A 24,896-nucleotide genomic window follows, 5' to 3' on the forward strand; every position below is an offset into this window, starting at 1 on the left:
AAAACCAAAGTTTTTTTAAGTAACCGATATATTGTATAAGGCTGTCTGCATTCAGTCACTTTATTATAAAACTCACTGACAGCATGGTAACAAAGGAGTTAAAGATTTAAAGAGGATGGCATGCCATAACATGTTTTGCAAAGTATACAGTGCCATAAAATGTAGGTATGTTAAGAAGTGAACCTGGGGACTTGGTATAATGGCTAAGGAGTTTAACTCATTAAGACAGGAAACAGAGTTAGACTCTTACCTTTAGAAGGGAAATTGGCTATGCTTAAAATGGTACACAAGGGCAGCTAGCCCATTTATTACCAATGAACCAAAAAAGTCAGACACTAGCAGTGACAAAAGTTACCACAAGTACAAGTCCGTCTTCATTCTTGGGGTCCTACTACAGGTTCCATTTTCACAGGATATGTAGTTCATTTTTATATTAATCTCAAATGAGCACCTGTGTACTACTGTGTGGACACAGCAATGCAGCTAAAACGTATCAGTATGGAGTTATACATAATTAACAAAACGATAGTGTTACTGATAAGTTGTATTCTTCTCCAGCTTTGCATCTTGCTATTAATTTTCCAGAGGTTTACATAATGGTGCTACAACTCTGACAATTTTTTCAACCTGAAAATCATTCTAGTTTTCTGGTATACAATCCTGCTCCCTTTAGTACAAGAATAAGGATGCTTCTGATATTTTTCCTGCTTTGATTTACATGTTTTATATTAATTTAATAGTTGCTAGCTGAGTAACTGAGCAGATGCATAAGGCCTTTTCTACTATAATGGTGATATTAAATACAATACAATACATAATTTACTGAAGCCAATCCATGAACATGTTCTGTGATGAAGCCTGGGGACCGGGAGAAAACTCCTCCAAGACAGTATGTAAACCACATACAGTCAGGAGTGAACTCTGGACATACAAGGCAGAGATCGTACCACTAAACCACTGTATCCTTCAGAATTTCACATCTGTTATTTTGTAATTGGATTGTACTGTTGTTGCATAATTAATTTCTTCCTTTCTGAATAGAGATTAGATTTTGTGTGATTCATTTTCTGTCTCTGCCGCCAATAAGAGAGGTTACATTTTATTTTAAACAAAGTTCTTTGCAGACGTGCCCATCTTTTTCCACATCTGATTTCTGGAACATAGGCATTTATGTTACTGCAATTTTCTGTCTTACCCCTTTACTTGCACTCAAACACAAGCAATGCTGCAGGTATCCTGGCTCTCTTACCCACCCAGGGGCTTCTTTTCCCCGTATAGGAAATGCTGACTCTAAATCTACTGACAAAGAACCTTCACTTGTCAGTAATACAGCCTTTATAAACTTTTTGAGCCATATTGCAATGATGAAGGAGGGTAGCAGCCATACTTTGCCCATCAATGGTAGTGTAGAGGCATAAGGCCATAACTGTGATCTATGTGACCCATGGTTCAATAATGAATCAGACCACTTGTAGTAACTGTGGGAAGAAGGGAAGAGTGGTAGATCTTATCCTAGTCACCTCTGTTGAGGAGTGGAAGATGCCTTGGGGAGCTAAATAGCTCAGTTATTGACCCTATCCCAGGAAGGGTTAAATATCTGACTGATGCTACATAACTAATGGAATTCTGATGGAGAAAGATTTAATCGGAGTCATGTTGATGCAGTAGTTTACCCTGCACCACAACAGTGGCTCCAACCCACAGCTAAAAAAACCCAAAAATGATAATTCCATTCCATGGTTCTGCAGGGGAGGAGTTTGCACTAATACCGTTGTAGCCAATCCTCTTTTAACATTCAAATGCATATTCACACCTCAATTACCCTTGCAGTTTACAAGGAACCCCATGAAGAATCCATGGAGTGATGAACCAAACCCTCAACTCTGTCCTCAAGAAGACTGCCGTATGTTGCTTGAAGTCATGATTTCTGGCCTGCTCTCTGGCAAACCTGGGCCAGAGGTTACACAAAAAGTAATTTAAATGATGTCCGATATCCTGGTGATTAACAGTAATGAATACCTGTATGAGACAGTCTTCGTGTTGGACTTAAATATGTCATAACACTGATGTTAGCAGTATTATTGTTGCATGCTGAAATGGTGACGAATCGGAGCGATGACAGTTAATGGCACTCAGAAGAAAAGAGCAAAGTAAGTTTGTCATTATACTACAAAAAAACATTAAATGAAAACACATTTATTTCCAAGTGTATTTTCCTTCATTATTTACCTTTTATAGTTTATTATTTTTCTACTTACATATTTTGTGATGTCATCATGTCAGTGATTAGGTTTCCAGTACCTAAATAAACATGAATTTCAGTTTTAAGTTTCTCTGCAGGATCAGAGAGCTGCATGAAGTCTCTCTCATCTGTCATAGAACTGAATTAACATCCCCCTGTAACGCGCTGATAGAGTAAATGTCATTATTCAAAGGATTGCATCTTATTAAAGTGCAATCTAATTTTCATTGCTACGAGGTCTGCACTGCAGTTATGAAGCTTGTCTGAGCTCTGAAATCAGAACCGTTTCCATGTCTCCCGTGTAAACTGCAACCAATTTTCTCTGCTGCATCAATCACTCATGTTATCTCTTGGCAGCCAGACATTGCCTCGATTCCTCTGATATAATGACCGATAGGCTGTTACTGAATCTTGTAAAACATCAAATGCTTTAGCATGCAGTTTATGAATCATGTTTTAATGATTGTGACAGGACTTTTTATAGTACATAAATGGCAGACCCCATGTTGCAGTAAAAATGTAGGCTTACAGCTAGCTGTAATATTGCCTTTCCTATACAATATGTTGCATTTATTGGGGTTTTAAAGTCACTGTATCTTATAATTTACATCTCAAATTATTAGGCTAATACACCTGTCATATGAACAAAATACACAGTGCTCAGTGTCTTTAAAAACCAGTAACAGCATGATTTTTATAATTTCATAACTGGGATACTGAACAGCTGCTTGATTGCATTGGCCATTGTAGTCGTTATGGAACATTGAATTTATCTTAATCATTCACATTTATAATCAATTTCCATGCCTGTGATCAAATCCTAGTATGTTTTAATTGTTAATTTTATCTGCTATGTTAAATATCACAAAGCATAATCTGTGTGTTTTAATGAAACAAACATTTAGGATTCACCTTTCTTTTCTGCTGCTATTTCATATGCTACTCAAAGCTCTATCTACCCTGCTAGCTAACAGAATAGATACTGGTACGGTTATAATGTACATTAATAACCTTTAATATGTATTTCACAAGTATGGCAAAATTCTCTACATAAAGCATATTAATAGTAGTGACCTCTCCTGCTTCCTTGGTCTATAGGTATGAGAAAACTTTTTGTTGGAATCTTTGGCTTTAAAAGTAATGCCAAATTAAATGAAACAGCCACAAGAGGAGGGTTTGGAAAGTAGGGAACTTTCTCACTGTACACTGGTTAGCCATGCTTGCTAATTGTGGGTCACCGCAAGTCTATTGTTTGTCATCCATTCACTCTCCCCTGCTACATAAGTAAAATAAACTGTAGGAAGAAATAAAATTATGCAATGAAAATCATTTGATATTCAAACATTTGTATGCTGATTGGAGAAATCAGTCAGTGTGCTTGTTGTAATGTGAGCACTGGCAATAGAAATGACTCCTGGCATTTTTTCAACACCGGTATTTATTTTCATTTTAAGTGCCGGTACTGAATAAATACAGTTAAGGGGAACAACAGGCATATTAAAGTATTAAAGTAAATGCATGCACTCACACAGTTGAAAAGACAAATTACAAAAAAAAAAAAATCAATTAAGTTGAGGCATTAGCTAATTTTGTCCATTCACTATGAATGCAGCATATTCTGTCTCAGGAGTGACCACTGAGATTATCTGCAAACCCTCTGGACATTTAATGTTGCACTTCCCCTCACTTCTGAACTACTCCATGGGGCAAAATACTACAATATTAAAAAGGTCATGGATTCCAGTACTAAGTGTCCCCCTACAAGAAGCTTCTGAACAGGAAGCCCTTTTACAAGAAACTCCACACCATACCTGGCAAACTCTTACCTCCCGAAATTGAGATGTCTCCCTTTAATGACTTCATTCCTCAATAATTTGCCAGAAAAAAACACAGCTTTCTATGAAGAAAAAAATAAACATATGAAGCAAATATCTGCATTTTCTGTCAAAAACTACACCAACATGTATGCTACATGGGCCAACGCACAGAGATATATTAAAAGAAAAGAAAAAAAGTGTGTGGGGGGCAGCAATGTACTGCACATTCACAAAGCATTCACAGAACATATCTTAGATCCCACAGACTACAAGAAAACTGAAGACCAATGAAGTCTTTTTTTACAATGACATTGTTTTAAAAGGTAAGACTTTCTTTTTCTTATATAATGTCATTGTATACTAACAATAACTCAGCTATGTGTGTGAGTAATGCAAGATTTACCCACGAGTGGCTTTGTTTTATCACTCGGGTTGTACCCTCATGATCACAACAGGCTAACTGTGACTAAATCCTGCATTAGCCATACCTAGTCATGGAGTATTGCTAAAGTATTGTTACTTCAAAATTCTGTAATTTTGACAGGTAGATTCCTGTACTGATGTTTTGCTACTGTGCTGTTGTACCATGGTTCTCTGGATTACAGCATTCCACTGCTGATAGCTAGAATAATTTATAGCATTTTAAAACTTCTGCAATATAATACCCTGTCAGAATAAATATGTTGAGATGGTGCCTTGGGTGCAAGCTTGAGAAAGCAAAAAGGCTATTTAAAATTTTGGTTTTGAGTGTTCATTCTTACTCACATGCATTGCAGTTACTTGTGCACTCCAGGATGGGTTACTTCACATGCAGCAGGTGTGGAATTTCATGTCTTGATATATTGCAGAGCTCCTAATGGACAGCTTTAAACTGAGCTAAACTGTGATATCTTAAGAAATGTAAAAGTTATTGTGACGTGGATACCCACCTCTGGGCCAGTAATCAAGGAACCTCAATCTTCACCACTGGCACCTGTGGGGGAGGGGGAATTCATTGACAGGATAACAGGTACATATCCAGTATTTCCAGATGCTGCTGTCTGCATTGAGTACAATCAAGCACAATTTCTCAGAGAACACAGTCAGTTGGAGGCTGGTTTCTCCCTCTTTCTCCAGATCCCCAATATGACTCCCCCCTGTCACAGCTATAGAGTTAAGTCCTTAGCCAGAGTTCCAAGCCAAGTCCTCCAACACTCACTCTTTCCAATCAGTGCTTAGTGTCCCTGCCCAAGTAGCAGACACACACACACACACACACACACACACACACACACACACACACACACACACACACACACACACACACACACACACACACACACTCTTTGAGATTTGATTTGCACACACACACACACACACACACACACACACACACACACACACACACACACACACACACACATACACACACACACATTCACACACACATGCATAGACACACCTGGGAAAGGCTGGCACAGATTTACTAGCTATGTCATCTCTTCCCCAGACTACCAGATTATAAGGTAGTTTTCACTGCCACCAGACCCTTCTTCCAGCTACCTTAAGGTCTTCCAAGGGTACCCAATATACTGAGTGAAATTAATATTAATACAAATGGTAATTTGACCAAGAGCAAGGCTGTTAGGAGTGGCCCACACCATGTCACCAAATAAATATGCAAGTACTCTTAAAACTTAATTTTCTCTACATAGATCAGCCACAATGAAAGGTTTAAATATATTTAATAATAAATAATAAAAGGACAAGACAATACTAAGTATATATTCACAGTGACATCAGAGTTCAGAATCACAGAAATTATTTAAAACAATATCGAAGGACAGTCTCTAACAAATAAAGAAAAATAATTTCTAAACTAAGCTTCACTATATTCCTGACTGAATCTAAGAAAATTATACTATTCCCTAATAACTTACTAGAGCAAGGCAAATGACAGCTTGCAGAATGACATATTTTCTGGTCATCTTTACCTATGACTTCTAGTTCTCATGTAACCCCCCCATTGCTGGCAACTGACAGTATTTAACGTCTACCTGTAAAAATACACAGCCAAGGGCTTTTGCTTAGATCTTTGGAAGGTGCTGCAAGTCATAAAACAATTGCATTCCTTCATACTTCCAGAGTAGCAATTATTTCACCCGAAAGACAATACAGAAAGCTAACTAGTACAGACTTTGTCTCTCTGGCTGCATTGAAACCTGTGAGATAGCATCTTTATGGCCTAGCCTATAAAGTGATTTAATTTCAGATATTTTTCTAAAGTTTGCTGGACTGAATTTAACCTCCTGTATTCCAGTTTTCACTGTTAAAATATACATTTAAACAGTTACAATAGTGCATGTACATTCTGTTCTCTCCAGTAGAGCACCCTGTGGATGCATTTCATACACAAGCACTTTACAAATCCCTTTTCAACACAAACATCTGTACAAATAAGTTTGATATACACATGACATACAGTTCTAATACATTTGTAACACAAGCTTCTTATATAAATCATGTTGATATTCACAAATGCTGCTCATGCTCTTTAACTGTAAATACTGTAAATATAGACATTTCTTCTTAGCATGTTGTGCTTCAATTATTGTACTATCATTGTAAATTCTGTGATCTCCTGACTGTAATATGTTGTTTGTTTGAATCCTCTGTCTTTTTACCTCGCATGTTAACATATTACCATTTGTATTAAATTTCTCAGAGCTTTTCTCCCCAGGACTTTGCTGAAAATGGACACCTGCTGTCCAGTCAGATTTTATCCTGGTAAAACAAATGTTGTGCTGGCAGTACCTCCTTTTGTCACAGCTATAAACAAACTATAAATACAAAACTAGTTCAGCACATTGTCATTTTCTTAACACCAAAATTAGTTTGTCAGCTAGAAATACATAACATTGATTTTACAGTGAGCAATACATTATTGTAAAATACATTTTGTTATTGTAATTATATACATAACTGTTAATATTTCTACAACCATTAACAAATAAAACCCTATTATCAGTGACTTTTTTCCAGTAGATGTAATCCTTAGTTTGAAACTATACAGTTTTGATGGTCTCACTGCATTTTCAAATCCATCCATCCACAACCCCTTTTTCCAATTTTTGAACACAGGGTCAAAGTGTCACTTCAACAGTGACAATCATCTAGATCCAAGGTTCACATCACTGGGTTGAGTAGTTCCACTGTTGGGGTGAGTAGTTCTTTCACATCACCCACTCAGACACACACAGTCACATCTGTGGCCAATTTAGAGTGTCCAATCCACCTCCTGCATGTCTTTGGAATGTGGAAGGAAACTGAAGTACCCAGAGGAAACCCACATGAACACAGGGAGGACATACAGATTCCACACAGAGGGTACCTCTGCAGAGAATTGAACCAGGGAATCTCTTGCTATGAGGGGGGGGGGGGCACTATCCACTGTGCCACTGTGCAGTCTCCATATTTACAGAAATAGAAGTATGCATGCTTGTATATTTACTGGACAAATAAATGATGCTGATGACCTAGGTTACTTACCTAGTATAATGGTTGCTAGAACCACAATGGCTCAGAGGTGACTGGGTTGTTCCCCCAGTTTTTCATGCGCCCCTGCCCACCGAGGCTTGGTTTACAGGCAGCCTTAACCTTCTAACCCCCTGCTTTCAGAGGAGTAACACCTTTACTTTATATAGATTTTTATTGTTGATTAACTAAACTGGTGGATGGTCACTCTGTTCTCGATTAATTAGTGATTGTGATTTACATACTTGTGACCATATTGTTAGCAGATTTTCCCAAATTATACCCTTCCTTATGAGTGCAAGCATACATAATCTCTGTCTTGTTCTTTGCACTGACTTTGGCAAGTGTACTACTCTGGCCTGAAGTTGTTACTGCAATAAAGTAGTACATAGCGATCAGCATCTTCTTCAATTGGCAACATGGCAAGAAACCCAATAGAAAACTGCTTATCTTCTTCTGAATGCTGAGGCTTGTGATACACTTGTGCAAATACCACTGACTGTATTAAAGGTGAACTGCCACATCTGTTGCTGTCTTCCTTCCATGCATCTTCATTTGTTGACCATCCTTGATTTAGAAGAGCCACCCATTTCTCATATGTTTTGTTTCAATAATGGCTTCCATGTGCAAATAAAGTTATGCCATTAACATCAACAGATGAAGGATATTATTTGGCCCCTTGTTGACCTGACTTTTCCAGATTATACCTTGATTTTTATCAGCCATTTTAATGTTTCACACTCCTTCTTGGTTTCTTTCTCCTTTATACAATGTACTAGATTGTATTTCCTTTGTTAATGCTTCCATTTCTGAGACTTTTTAGTGACCGTGTTGTCATGGTGGTATTTCACAGATCCTGGAGCTCCTCTTGTGATTCATTTGTCACTTTGGAGTGGATAGACTATTTCTTCCAATGCTATTCTGACCCTATCTCTAATAGTAATTTGAATGTTTTCCTGTCATCTTTTCAAAATGTTCACTGAGAGCAGCAGGCTCATTCCACACCAGAATGGAAGATATATTTCTTGCCCAGATTCACATTCATCTACATGGATAACTCATTTTGTGGTAACTCGTCCTTACTACAAGTGGAAGTCTGATCACCGTTCCTGTAATTTCAATAGTTAATGTACCCAATAATGGCTAATTAATTATAAAGTTTAATTAATAGGACTGAGATTATGTTTTCCTGCCACATTTGAAAGACATGCAGTAGGTGGATTGGAAACTCTAAATTAACTGTAGTTGTGAGTCTGCATACATGTGTGTAGTACAGAAGAACGGCCATGGCAGGACTAGCCACATGGAAGTGTGAACATTGGTGCTAGATGGTTGTCACTGTTAAAGTAACACCAGACCCCTTGTGCAAAAATGAGAAAAAGGGGGTGTGCATGAATGGATGGATGGATGAATGTATAGAGTTGGACTGGTGTCCCATCCAGAACTGATTCTCTGCCTTGTACCTCTTGCTTGTTGAGTCAAGCTTTGTCTTCTCAACAAACATGATAACTCAGGTATGAGAGTATGAAAACTATTATTACTTTATTTATTTTACTTCATTAACCTAGTACCTGAGCTGATCCAGAAATCCTTTTCAGCAGTATCTTGACCTGTGTGGCCATAACACTTGTTTTATGTATCGTACCACCAGTGAGTAATGTTGCACTCTCCTGTGTTCAGTGGTGTGTACTGCAGCCAGAAAAACAAGCCAGGATGCTTTCAGTATGCACTCAGGGTTTTTGCAGATTTTACAACACTCTTCTTCGACAGCAACATAAGAGGCAAATGAGCAAGGGTTATTGTAATACCTCAGGACTTAGCAGTGGCAGTTTGACATTATATTAGTTTCAAATGGTGTAATACTTTACGCTAACTTAATGGGACAAAAAGAAATACCCACTCCAAAATAGTAAATGATTGTCCACTCACTTGACTGTTTACATACATAACATGCTAGGTGCAATTTGGCTGCCTCAAGTAAAAGCCCAGCATTTGAAAAAATTCCAGGCAGGCAGAAACATGATTTTAAGGACCCTTTTCAAATTCAGGCAGTAACGATTTAATTTCAAATGAGAGACTATGGGATGTACAGCTGCTGATTGCATGACAGAACCCCTTTTACATAGAGATCTGTAGGAAAACTTAGTGTCCTGTAAGAAAATCAAGACCCAGTGGAGCAAGTGTAGAAACACAGAAACTTAACGGCATTTCACAGGAAGTAAAACCAAACCGTGAATGTCACTACTGTTTATTAAGTTGTTTCAGATTTAGTATGTACTTCTGTGTAATCATACCTGTATTTTCTCTTTTGCAGGGTTGACGCACATGATCCTGAAAACTACAGACAGAACCCCCCAAAAAATGTTCAGTTTTTTCCATTTTTCTCCCTAGAACTGATAACTCTGGAACACGTAGCATTGTATACCTACATTTCATAGACTATAACAATAATTAATTTTATTGTACTGTTCCTTTGCACTTTCTACTTTGTACTTTCAGTTTCTTTTCAGACACTCGTACTTGTCTGTATTTTTTTTTTGTTTTCTCTTCTCCGTGTAAGTTCCTGCATTCCTTCCTTATTTTCCATTTCCATAATATTGCAATGTATTCTGAAGAACCCAAGGAACATGTATTTTATGGTGCTTTGTGTATTATAATTCTTAGTTGTTGTACTGTATTTTACTGCATATGATGATTTATCATGTGTTTTTATATATATAAAATTGACCTCTGTATTTTCATTATAGAATGGTTGTCTATATAGATAGATGATTGACAGTTGTGTGAGAATGGACAATCCCCAGGGTGGGGAGTACAACCTTTCCCCAGGGATTGCACAGTCTCTAATCTGGAATAAATAAGTAGCAGGGAGTGTAGGGGGTGCAGGGGGCATAGCCCCCCCACCCCACAAACACACTGTTTTCTTACTTGCTTGTTCCAAGGATTAGCCTCAGGGCATGCACAACAGCGTGTTGATGTTAGCAACTCTGAGTTAGCATCCATTTCAAAGTTACAAGTATATCTTAGTATATGTATATATACGTAATTTTTTATTTTTTTATTTTTTTTTTGCTAGTACCTCCCCTAAACATCAAGCCTTCCTTCCTCATGGGTTATTTACTTGGCCTGGAGTCAAGACCAAGCTTTTGTTAGTGGTCTCACCATCCATAGGGGTGTGGGCTTTTATATAGCCCTCCTTTCTCCATCTTCAGACTAGGTGAGCAATAGCAAGTAACTTGAGTGCATGCCCTACCCTGGCCCCATAGGATGGCAATACCTGCTCTGTCATCCTGCCCCCATCCAGCCTGGAATCTCTGAGCTCCAGCACCTACCAGAGCTCCATTAGAGAGATGTCCAGCACCTCCTATCTAGGATTGGAATGCCCACTCTCTCTGCCTGTGCTGTCTAGTACCACCTTAATTGAGCTGTGGCCATCTGGTCATAGTCAGAGCTTTATCCCTCTAGTTTGCCAGTGCAGGCAGATTTATGTGTTATAATTTGTGCTGTTTTTACCCTCTCCACATAATGCTTCTTTCAAAGTTGACTGTCAGGAGCTCAATTTTTTCAATGAAATTTTAAAAACAGTATATAAATACAACCAAGTTAATGTTTTTAACAGCTTACCTTTCTGCCCAGGAACTGTGTGTATTTTCATCATTTGAGCAGGAACCGTTATAAATCCTATTGTTCATAACCAAATCACAAATGTAAAATAAATAATTTTATTATTGCACCTGTGTATAATAATGGTTTAATACAACTAGATGGCTTGACTTCTATTTTTTGGCAGTAGAAAAGATTTATTGATCATGTTTTGACCTTGTTCAGAGTGTCTGCCTGCTAAACATACTGCCTGCTATAATTCAGTCTGGAGCTGAAACGTTACTTATAAAACAGCTCATTTTCTTGATGTTTTTGTAATCTCAACTTGGTAACTGCTGATCTTTCCAAAGGATATAGCTCTTATTTATAAAGTATCTCATTAAAAAATATTGCTGAGCAACTGAAGTTCATTGCCTTTTAAAAATCAATAGATGGAGCAGGCAATGAGTGTACCTGTTTGTGCTTCAAAGTAATTTATGTTTCAAAATGGATGACTCTGTGTAGTCAATGAACTATAATATTCAAATCACTCAGTGCTGAAAGAGTAAGCATTCCCTTTTGGTCACACAGAATGCAAAAATTATCTAAGTTTGTTACATAATACTACATCGCACACTGCTTTATAATACCCATTCTTTGAACTGCTTAGAATAAGTCTAACATTAGAGTTACAGAATAATATACATATACATGTGTGTGTGTGTGTGTGTATGTGTGTGTGTGTGTGTGTGTGTGTGTGTCTGTATACATATACACACACACATATATATATATATATATATATATATATATATATATATATATATATATATATATATATATATATATATATATATATATATATATATATATATATATATACACATGCACAAGACTTAACGTGTGCACAAATATCCTACTATCCTAAATATTCCTTTGGGTTTAATCTTTCTCCATAATACCATTTTTGTGTATGATATTTTTCATTTATGAGCACTCATTAAGACTTTTTTACTCTGTTATCTATTCAAGCGTTATCACTGATTTGCATCTTTCTGTAGTTTCCGGCCTTTCTCCGTCTCAATTCTGTACTACACCTGTATGTATTTAGTTATTTTCTAACTTTAGTGTTACACTGTTTATGATATATGGGCTGCAGAGTAACATTGCAACTTGTTATGAGGCATTAGAGCTTGTTGATTTATTTTTATTAATATTACCTTAGGCACAGCTTGCCTCACTCATATCTGAAGAAGTTAACTCACTTTGAGGAACAAAAGTACATCCGTACATTTTTATCCTCTAATTCTAGCACATGCCTCAGCAGGATGTCATCTAACCATTGGATGGCACAACTGGAAGCCATCCAATCATTGGTTATGCTATTGCTTACACTGTTGCTATCTAAAGCTCTTATTGGTCAGTTAAATTTTTCTTTTGATGGTCTCAGGCTAAATAATGGAAGAGAAGTGTCCTTAACTGTCCTGGGCGTGGTTTTGAATTCTATCTATTTATGTTTGAAAGTATAAATCTTTCACTTTGAAGCTCTGGTCTGATAAAGTTAAGGATGAAAGCCCTTATTAAACAATTGAGAAGAGGCCCATTTCCAATATTGCTTATGTCTAATCTTTAGATGGTTTTACTGCTGAATTCTTCACCTTCCTGCTCTACCTTCCTTTTTAGTGCTAAACTTAAGCTTGCCCGTAACCCCAACCCTATTATCCTATCTTAGAAAAAACTCTTTCTGTAGCATTGTAACTGTACAAGACACTTGGAAACAAAGCACACATATCAACACATGCAGAACACTAGATCTAGACGCTTACCTGGCCATTACTATAAACCTAACCCACAAAAAACATGCATGCAGTACCAGCCCAATGCCAAAACTTTTAAAATTGTATTAACCTTTGATGTTTAATGTGGTGTTTCTAATAACTTGAAAATTTTTCAGAACAGTGAAGCTTCATACTGAATGCAGATGCTAAACTAGAAATATCAGACAAATGTAAAGACTGTTCATTCATAGCTTACAAAAACCAAGTGCCGCACGGTCCCACTGCTCTAAAACAGATGACCCCCCCCCAACAATAAATGTCAATAATTATTCAGAATTAATTCTGTAACACTAAATAACACCAACAGAGCAAAGCAGAAAGCTGCAGTAACATTTAATATTGAGGTTCCTCAATCTCAAAGAATTGTTGAATTTGAGGGTACAGACAGAGGAAAGAGGGGAGGTGGGTTCTTTTTCTTCTGGGAAGTGTAAAGTGCGCAGTAAAATGAAAAACATGAATGGTTCAATAATTAATGGAAGGAAATTCATAGCCACGAACCATTTTGAATGTGATTCCTATGGTGTGGTGTATATTCTGGGGTGTGGTTCCCCTAAGAAATGGTATATAGGGCAAACCAAGAGGAAAGTAAAACTAAGAATTCTTGAACACCTAGGTGACATAAGAAATGCTAAGTTGGAAAGCCCAGTGGCTTATCATTTCTGTTCCACACATAATGCTAACACGATAGTTTTTCCTTAAGTGTTTTAGCTAAGCCTTTATATGAGGAAATCAGTGAGAATGATTTCACACAGCAATTATTACATTTGGAAACTAGATTTATTGTCAGTTTTCGGACTATGCATCCTTGGGAACTGAATTTAGATGTCAGTTTTGGAACTTGATCTTTTATAGTCTTATCAGATGCAATGGGAGTTTTATGTTTTTGAGCACTGTTTTCTTAAGCAGTGCTGGGGATTTGTTGTGGAATGTGTGTTGTTTTTTTAATGAGGTTCATTGTTAATTGTTTGATTAATTTGTTAAATGGTTTCACTTCTTTGTATAAAAGGCTGCAGCTATGATTGTTAAACATTCCTTGAAGGCTGTTTGGCTGAGGTACCAGAAGCATTTTATATTAAATGTTATTGCAGCTTTCAGCTTTGCTTCATTTGTGTTATTTAGTGTTTTTGTAGTGTGCTGACTGCTTTTGATGTAAATCCTGTAACAGCTGTACATAACTTGCCTGCAAAACAATGATACTCATGTTCCATATACGTCTGACGTTTTACTGAGAAGAAAATAAAAACATAAAAGTGACATCAACATATTTCATCTTGCTGCTGTTAAAGACATACAATGACCACCCCCAACAGGTCATATCATTTTAATTCAAAAGCAATCATGTAAAAACCTTGTTCTTTCACACACAAATTTCCTCCTCGTCTGCTACACAAAACACATCAATCTTTTGTACACAGTGTCAAGAAAGTGACGATGCAGCTGTGAGATTCACAGCAATGGAGATTGAGAGTCATAACAATGAACAGTGAGAGAGAGACAGAGACACAACAATGAAAATAAGAGGACACAATAAACAGTGAGAGTGACAGCAGTAAACAAAGAGTATCACAACAATAAACAGTGAAAGTCACAACAATGAATAGGAAGAGTCACAACAATGAACACTGAAAGTCACAACAATGAACAATGAGAGTCACAATATTAAACAGAGAGACTCAGTACAGTGAACAGTGAGAGTCATAACAATGAACAGTAGTTGAATCACTAAAATCAATGGTGAATGTCACAACAATGAACAGTGAGAGTCACAACAATACACAGCAAGAGACAGAACAATGAACAGTGAGAGACACAATAAACAGACTTGGAACAGTGAACATTGAGATTAGCAAAAATGAATAGTGAGAGAGTCACAACACTGAATATTGAGAGAGTCACAGCAATGAACAGTGAGAGTCATAATGAATAGTGAGAAAGTCATGATGAAAAGTGAAAGTCATAACAATGAACAGTGAGAGAGAGACAGAGACACAACAGTGAACATGAGAGAACACAATAAACAGTGAGAGTGACAGCAATAAACAGAGAGTATCACAACAATGAACAGTGAGAGTCACAGCAATGAATAGGAAGAGTCACAACAATGAACAATGAGAGTCACAATATTAAACAGAGAGACTCAGTACAGTGAACAGTGAGAGTCGTAATAATGAACAGTGAGAGAGAGATAGAGACACAACAATGAAAATGAGAAAACACAATAAACAGTGAGAGTGACAGCAATAAACAAAGTGTATCACAACAATGAACAGTGATAGTCACAACAATGAATAGGAAGAGTCACAATAATGAACACTGAAAGTCATAGCAATAAACAGAGAGACTCAACAGTGAAAGTGACAGTCACAACAGTGAATATTGAAAAATTCACAATAATGAACAAATGGAGTCAGAACAATGAATAGTGAGAGTCACATCAATAAAAAGTGACAGAAAGTCAGAATATTGAACAGTGAGAGACACACTAATAAACAGAGTCACAACAACACAACAATGAACAGAGAGACATTCATCAATGAGCAGTGAAAGTCACAAAAATGAACAATGAGAGATGCACTAAACAGTGAGAGTGACAGCAATGAGCAGACAGCATCACAATAAACTGATAGTCACAACAATGAACAGTGAAAGTCACAAAAATAAACAGTAATAGACAGAACAATGAACAATGAGAGACACAATAAGCAGAGAGCATCAAAACAGTGAACAGGGATATTCACAACAATGAATAGTGAGAGAGTCACAATAAAAAACAGTAACAGTCAGAAGAAAGAACAGTGAGCCTCACAATGAATAGTGAGTCACAGCAATGAACAATGAGAGTCACAACAATGAACAGTGAGTCAGAACAGTGAACAGAGAGAATCACAACACTGAACAGTGCAGAGAGTCACAATGAACAGTGAGAGTCACAACAATAAAGAGTGAGACACAACAATGAACAATGACAGTCACAGCAATAAACAAAGAGAATCACAACAGTGAACAGTGAGAGTCACAGCAATGAACAGTGAGAGTCATAAAAATGAATAATGAGAGAGTCACAATAATGAACAGTGAGAGTCAAAACAATAAATCGTGAGAGACACAACAAACAATGAGAGTCACAACAATAAACAAGAGAATCAGAACAGTATGCAGTGAGAGTCACAGCAATGAACCATGAGAGTCACAACGATGAAGAGTGAAAGTCACAACAGTGAATAGTGAGAGCCACAGCAATGAACAGTGAGTCAGAACAGTGAACAGAGAGAATCATAACACTGAACAGTGCAGAGAGTCACAATGAACAGTGAGAGTCACAACAATAAAGAGTGAGACACAACAATGAACAATGAGAGTCACAACAATGAACAGTGAGTCAGAACAGTGAACAGAGAGAATCACAACACTGAACAGTGCAGAGAGTCGCAATGATAAAGAGTGAGACACAACAATGAACAATGACAGTCACAGCAATAAACAAAGAGAATCACAACAGTGAACAGTGAGAGTCACAGCAATGAACAATGAGAGTCACAACAATGAACAGTGAGTCAGAACAGTGAACAGAGAGAATCACAACACGGAACAGTGCAGAGAGTCACAATGAACAGTGAGAGTCACAACAATAAAGAGTGAGACAAAACAATGAACAATGACAGTCACAGCAATAAACAAAGAGAATCACAACAGTGAACAGTGAGAGTCACAACAATGAACAGTGAGAGTCATAAAAATGAATAATGAGAGAGTCACAATAATGAACAGTGAGAGTCAAAACAATAAACCGTGAGAGACACAACAAACAATGAGAGTCACAGCAATAAACAAGAGAATCAGAACAGTATGCAGTGAGAGTCACAGCAATGAACCGTGAGAGTCACAGCGATGAACAGTGAAAGTCACAACAGTGAATAGTGAGAGCCACAGCAATATATAGTGAGAGTCACAACAGTGAATGGTGAGAGTCATAACGAGCTTCTGCCATTGGGTTTTTCATAAATGTCAGACTCATACACATTCCAACAGAATGCAAATTTTCAGCAAGAACAAAGAAAAATAAATGCTGTGTATTGATCATGTAATGAGGTGGGCAGTGGAAAAAAAGACAACCATTAACTAACTGCACAACTTTAGTAAAATCTATACAGCAAAAACAGTAAAAGTAGCAAAGACAAGAGCAGCACCAAGAAACTGCAAATGAATAAGACTAGACATTTCTTATCCAGAATGTAAAGTTTCCATACATGCATACACTCACTTTGTCTCTCTCTCATTCACACACACACACACACACACACACACACACACACACACACACACACACACACACACACACACAAAACACGCACAAATCATAGACACTTATACAAATATTGAAGAACTCTCCAGTCTCAATTCCGCAACGTAAAGTTTATCCACTATGACTCCTGTAGCCATTAGAATTTGCTCTTAATACAGTGCTTCATTCCAGCTCAACCCAGTGAATATTTGGCATTCATATAGTCAGACTCACTACTCTTCCTGGTCCAAAGGCATGCCTTCACTTCTTGAGTACCAGCTGTTTATTGAAGTAAACGTTTAACAATACATTTCAGCTAGAATGCTGTAGTTCATTGTATTTATTTATTTATTGCATTTGTTTACTGGGATAGTCAACTGGGCCTAAAATGAGTCCATTTTCAGTGGAGGCTTGGGGAGAAAAGCTCCACATTTAATTACATACAAAGAAGAAGATTATACACAACAATGCAGAGTATACTGTATAAGACACTAGTAGCACATTAAATCAAAGTTATGACCACATAGAATAATTTGATAATAACATTGAATAAATTGATAACAGCAGTGAAAATTGTTTACAATCATGGTGTGAGTGTAGGAAATAGAAGTTTCAGATACTAAATAAGATTATAAGCTGAGAGAAGAAATTACCTTAAAGGGTAAAAAGAAGGGAACAGAAAGGCTTAAAGTAGGGATAGTGCAGGCTAATGTGACGGGAGAAGGAGTTGGTATAAAGGGAAAGATAGACTAGTTGATGAGTGAAGAAGAGTGAGGATTCTGAGAGGGGGTCATCGGTGGGGGTGCAGGTGTATATCCAATGTGAGGAGAGATGAAGTGGGTAGTAAATACTTTTATGGGCAGTACTTAGTTGTACGTATGTGAGTTGGTGGTAGAATTTGAGCTAATTTAGTTGATGTCGTACAGAACAGTGGTGGGTGGAGAATTTAGCATTTGTAGCAAATTTGGCAACTTTGTTGTAGCCTGAGTTGAGTTTAGTTTTCAGAGAGTACTGCATATTGGTAAAGATGGGGCCGCCATATAAGAGAGATGGAAGCAGGAATGATGAGGCAAGAGCCTTTTTTGCAGAGAAGCTAAGAAACTAGTTGTGCATATAAAGGGCTCCTACTTTTTGATGTTTTTTTTATGTTGCTATGGATATGAAGGTCAAAGGTTAAGTTACTGTCAATGATGACACCCAGCAATTTGGTATTGGGAACAACTTCAGTAGTAGTATTCTTTTAGGAATGAACAGAGAATTCAGACTTGCCGACTGGGGTGGATTTTATGGGGGGGTAAATATTAAGAGTTTAATTTTATTGGGTTTAAAGGCAAGATGGTTCTGTGACATCCAGCATTCAGTTGAGGTAAATGCTTCTTGGGTAAGTTGTTGAAGTACAGAGGCAGATATTGAAGAGCAGATAATAGTGGAATCATCTGTGTATTGGATTACAGTACTGTGGGTAAGAGTAACGTGGAAGTCATTGCTGAATATACTGAATAAAAGGGGACCCAGTATAGAACCCTGGGGACCCCTGTATTATTACTGATGAAGGGGGGGGTGCAGTGCTGCCATATAGTAGATTGTGCCTGTTAATAAGATAGTTGTAAGACCAATGAAGGGTCAGGGGAGAGATGCTGAGATTGGAGACTTTATTAAGCAGAAGGGAGTGGGAAACTGTGTCAAATGCTTTTCATAGATCAAGAAAGAGTGAGGAGACTATGGATCCAGTGTCCCGAGCTCTATTAACTGTGTCCAGGACGGAAATTAGGGCAGTGTTAGTGCTATGTCCTAGCCTAAAGCCATGCTGGGTTGAGGAGAGGAGTTATTGTTTAACTAGATGACTTAGCAGCTGAGTGTGACTGCACTTCTCAAGTATTTTTATGATGGGAGAAATAATGTATTTCTATGGTTTTTTCTGCACAAGGCCACAACTCCATAACTTCATCCTTTTTAGTACTTTAAGTCAAAGCCATGGTCTAAAACCCATTGCTAAGAAATACATTATTGTACTCTTTGGGATATTACCCATCCTGGCTAATTACCATTTTGATAATACACCCCTAGAGGTGACCCAGTGGCCAGGGGTCTGGGTATGCACATAGACAGTAGCCTTAACTTCTACCACATGTAAACACAGTAGTGAGGAAATCCTTTTATACTGTGCAACTTACAAGTAAGCGCATAGCATCTAGGTTCATAGAGGTCATTATCCTGGTGTACTTTGCCCTTATCAAACCAATCACAGAGTACAATGTTCCCTTTGGTATGTACCTGACCAGGCATATGCAACAACTAGCAAGACCTCAAAGGTTTCTTACAAAAAGAATACAAGACATAACAAACCGGCCTTATGCAGAGCACCTGAAAGACCTTTCCCTATACTCAGTTTCCTATAGATTGCTGAGGGGTGATGTATGCCTGACTTACAAGGCATATGCAGACCCCACACTTACGAATCTCCTGTATATTTTTAAGTCAAAAAGTACTAGGAACACCAGGTCTAGGGACCTGAATTTTGTCTGTGATCTAAACAGAACATGCTGGATAGACAGATATGTATTCTAGAGGCTGCCCCTCTTATGGAACAGGCTACCCATGCATGTGACACTGAGTTGTGTATTACCCAGTTTAAGCACAACCTAGACAAGTGGATGGAAAATTTACACCTGGCCTGGCACCTATGCTATGGCTGTGGCACAAGTCTGACCCAAATGAAGGAAATTTTAAATGAAACTGCAAAATCATCTCTGGGACTGAACTGTAAAAAGGCACTCCTATTATTCTAGAAAAGGAGCCTTAAGAGGAACATGTGATGGATCAGGAAAACCAGTATTTAAAATTATAAAGCTATGCCATCTCTTACCTTTCATTATTCAGAAAATATCAGAGATTTGCCATTTGGTCTTTTTTTCAGGAAACTTCAGAAAACTGATATTTATAAGATGTATAATTTTGTTCCCTTCATCCTTGTAATGCCACTGGAGACTTTTGTGAATATTAAAACATTTAGAAACACCAGTTATAAACCAGCCCTCCACCCCTTTTCAGTGGTCTCTTTATCCAAATCAGGAGTATAAGGAACCAGAGCCTATTCTGGCAAGCAGCAGGCACAAGGCAAGATATAATCCAGTATGGGTACTACTCATTAACAGGACATGTACATGTATATGCGCCAACTGTGTGCACAGCTAGATGTAATGTGAAGCTTCCCAAAAGTCACCTATCGGCATGTCTTGGTGAAGAAACTGGAGAATGCTAAAGCATGTGGACACAGGGAGGACATGTTGATTCCACAAAGAAACCTGAAAACTGAAATTTAGCATTTTGACAATGCCGAAAGTCTAACTTAAATATGTTGAATGCAATCTACCAACATTCACAGTTTGAGTATGCCAAGGATAAAATTGCAAGAAAGCCACTTTTTCAGAATACTATATCTGTTTGACAGCTATTACTTTACAGTGTAACATCAGCGTATTTAATTTCATTATAATCACTTATACATTTGTACAAGAATATTCCAGAATTAATGTGCTTACTTATAATTAGTGTAGTAAAAAATATTAAACATGATCAAAAAGCACATCTTACAGCTATGTTATAAAATAACATTTTATGATGATATTTACAGGAAAGGTGTTTCACATACATTTTCAGTTAGAGATGAGTATTTCTTTCATCCCATGTATAATCTCAATATCCTTATTTTCTGTGAGATGCAAAATAGCTTCAGAAAATTCCTTCTGAGATTTATCACAAGATATAGTTTGAGATATTCAAGCATAAATATTAGGCAATGTTTATAAATATATATATATATATATATATATATATATATATATATATATATATATATATATATATATGGGTTCACTACATATGACCAAAAGTTCATTTGACCGAAGCCCATTTGACTGACACCATATTACTGAAAGTTCATTTCACCGAAAGCCCATATGACCGAAAACTCATTTGACCAAAAAACAGCACTGGCAGGTATATGCCCATTTCCCCACTGTAATGCGACCCTGGAGGGAGAATATAAAGTTGGGGGGTGTGGGGGGGCATAGCCCCCACATTTTGCAACAAGTTTGTACTGATGTTATATGTTTTAATGTATTTTTAATGGATACACATGTATATAATAGTGCATAAACTGTAATTATGTGGGGCTATGCCCCCACACCCCCAACTTTATATTCTCCCTCCAGGGTCGCATTACAGTGGGGAACTGGGCATATACCTGCCAGTGTAAAGAAGATGGCAACAATGTTGTTGTGTCTTTCGGCTTTTCCCGGTTAGGGGTCGCCACAGCGGAACTCCGGTCCGCTAAAGATTGGCAGTAGATTTTTACGTGCCGAGTTGCCAGCTCTGATGCACAACCTTCAACGAAGGTACGCCCATTCACGCATGTCTCCACACAGAAGATGCTCTAGCTGAGAATCAAACAGGACAGCGTCTTATTGTGAGGCGACTACGCTATAGTCCCAAGTACTTTAATAAAATTTAGATGATTTAGAAGGTGTGATAGTTCAGATTTCAGACAACTGGAATATATTATTAATATTGTGTTGTGCTATCAGAGCCTAAATATGGACTCTGATAAAGGAATACCTATCTAATCTGAATAATAACTTGAATATTAATCTAATTTTAATGGGTGATTTTAATTTCATTAGTATTTCATGGTCTATGAAAAGGAATTTATGGATATTATGTCATTACAGTTCATGAAGCCACGGTGGTGCAGTGGTAGCATTGTCGCCTCACAGCAAGAGGTTCTCCCATTCAATTCTCAGCTGGAGCGCCTCCTGTGTGGAGTTTGCATGTCCTCCCCATGGTCGAGTGGCATTCGAAAGACATGCGTGAAATGGGCATGCCTTCATTGAAGGTTGGGCATCAGGCTGGCACCTCGACACCTTAAAAATCTACTGGTATTCATTAGCCGACCGGAGTTCCACTGTGTCAACCCCTAACCGGGAAAAGCCGAAAGAAAAACAACATGTCATTACATTTCGTGACACAGTTGGTAGAAAATAATACCAGGGAGAAGAACTTATTAGACATCACTGATACAGACAAACCTGATATGATAAGGAATTTAACAGTTGCAGCCCCCCTGGGCAAGTCAAATCATGATTTATTATTAACATAAACATTGAAATGAACATCTACCAGAACATGATCAGGTAAGAAATAAAATTATGGGCATTACGGACAAAACATTTAGAGAAAAAAATGTTAAACTATGTTGATGATATTAATTGGAGCATTCATTTAGAATCAGTCAAAACTGACCAGGTTGTAATGTATTTTCAAAATTTGCTATGAAAAAGTATTGAGTCAAGTGCAGATTATAGAATAAGGAACTCGTCAACATTATCATGATGGAATAAAGAAATACATAACTTATAAAAGAAAACAGTGATAATATATAAGATTTACAAGAAGCTCCCTACTGCACTAAATAAAAGACATTTTAACTAAGACAACAGTAATATAAAAAAAAGATCAAAGCTGGAAAAATCTTCTTTTTCTTTCGGCTGCTCCCATTAGGGGTTGCCACAGCTGATCATCTGTTTCCATTGCTTCATGTCCTCTGCTTTTGCTCTGTCGCACCAACCACCTGCATGTCCTCTCTCACCACATCCATAAACCTTATCTTAGGCCTTCCTCTTTTCCTTTTACCTGGCAGCTCCATGCTTAGCATCCTTCTCCCAATATACCCATCATCCCTCTCAGCACATGTCCAAACCAATGCAATCTCGCCTCTCTGGCTTTGTCTCCAAACTGTCCGACCTGAGTTGACCCTCTAATGTACTCATCTCTAATCCTCTCCATCCTCATTACACCCAGTGCAAATCTTAATATTTTTAACTCTGTCACCTCAAGGTCTGACTCCTGTCTATTCGTCAGTGTCACCATCTCCAACCCATATAACATAGCTGGTCTCACTACCATCTTGTAGACCTTCTCTTTCACTCTTACAGGTACATATCACATCACTTCTGAAACTCTTCCCCACCCACTGCACCCTGCCTGCACTCTCTTTTTCACCCCTCTTCCACACTCACCATTTCTCTGAACTGCTGATCCCAAGTATTCACACTCATCCACCTTCATAAATGCTACTCCCTGCATCCTCACTATTCCTCTATCCTCTCTTGCATTCACACACATGTATTCTGTCTTACTCCTGCTGACCTTCATTCCTCTCCTCTCTTGAGCATATCTCCATCTCTCCAGGGTCTCCTCAACCTGTTCCCTACTCTCACTACAGATTGCAATGTCATCCCCAAACATCATAGTCCACAGGACTCCTGTCTGATCTTGTTTGTCAACCTGTCCATTACCATTGCAAATACGAAAGGGCTCAGAGCTGATCTTTGATGTAATCTCACCTCCACCTCAAATATATCCATCACTCCTACTGCAGACCTCACCACTGTCACTCTGCCCTGGTACATTTCCTGTACCACTCTTACATACTTCTCTGCCGATACTCCCGACTTCCTCATACAATACCACAACTCCTCTCTAGGCACTGCCATATGCTTTCTCTAAGTCTACAAAGACACAATGCAACTCCTTTTAACCTTCTCTATACTTCTCCATCAACACCCTCAGAGGAAACATCACATCTGTAATGCTCTTTCTCGACATGAAACCATACTGCTGCTCACTAATCATCATCTCCCTTCTTAACCTAGCTTCCACTACTCTTTCCCATAACTTCTTGCTGTGGCTGATCAGTTTTATCCCTCTGTAGTTATTACAGCTCTGCACATCACCCTTATTCTTAAAAATTGGTACCAGTATAATTCTTCTCCACTCCTCATGCATCCTCTCACTTTCCAAGACTTCATTAAACAATCTGGTTAAAAACTCCACTGCTATTTCTCCTAAACACCTCCATGCTTCTACAAGTATGTTGTCTGGAACAACAGCCTTTCCATTCTTCATCCTCTTTGTAGCTGTCCTTACTTCCTCCTTGCGAATCTGTTGCACTTCCTGATTCACTATCCCCACATCATCCGACCTCCTCTCTCTTTCTCTCAGTCTCTTTCTCATTCCGTTCATTCATCAGCCCATCAAAGTACTCTTTCTATTTGCTCAACACACTTTCCTCGCTTGTCAGAATGTTTCCCTCTTTATCCTTTATCACACTAACCTGCTGCACATCTTTCCCAGCTCGGTCCCTCTGTCTGGCCAATCAGTACAGGTCCTTTTCTCCCTCCTTAGTGTCCAATCTTTCATACAACTCACCATGCACCTTATCCCTAGCCTTTACCACCTCTCTCTTCACCATACACCTCACCTCTTTGTACTGCTGTCTACTTTCTTGATCTTTCTGGCAATCCCATTTCTTCTTCACTAAACTCTTCCTCTGTATACTCACCTGTACTTCCTCATTCCACCACCAGGTCTCCTTGTCCTCCTTCCTCTGTCCAGATGTCACACCAAGCACCTTTCTATCTGTCTTCCTTACCACTAATGCTGTGGCTGCCCAGCCATCTGTTAACTCTTCACTGCCACCCAGTACCTGTCTTAACTGTTCCCCAAACTCCACCTTACAGTTATCCATTTTCAGCTTCCACCATTTGATCCTTGGCACTGCC

General features: G+C 38.1%; 1 protein-coding gene across 5 annotated transcripts in view; it reads left to right on the forward strand.

The window, feature by feature from the left end:
* Window positions 1–24,896, forward strand: part of DCLK1 (doublecortin like kinase 1) — a 2,564,464-nt gene that overhangs the window by 778,087 nt on the left and 1,761,481 nt on the right. The window lies entirely within an intron of this gene.

Source organism: Protopterus annectens, chromosome 5.part1 (genome assembly GCF_019279795.1).
Source record: "Protopterus annectens isolate FY-2018-M chromosome 5.part1, PAN1.0, whole genome shotgun sequence".
Lineage (NCBI taxonomy): Eukaryota > Metazoa > Chordata > Ceratodontiformes > Protopteridae > Protopterus > Protopterus annectens.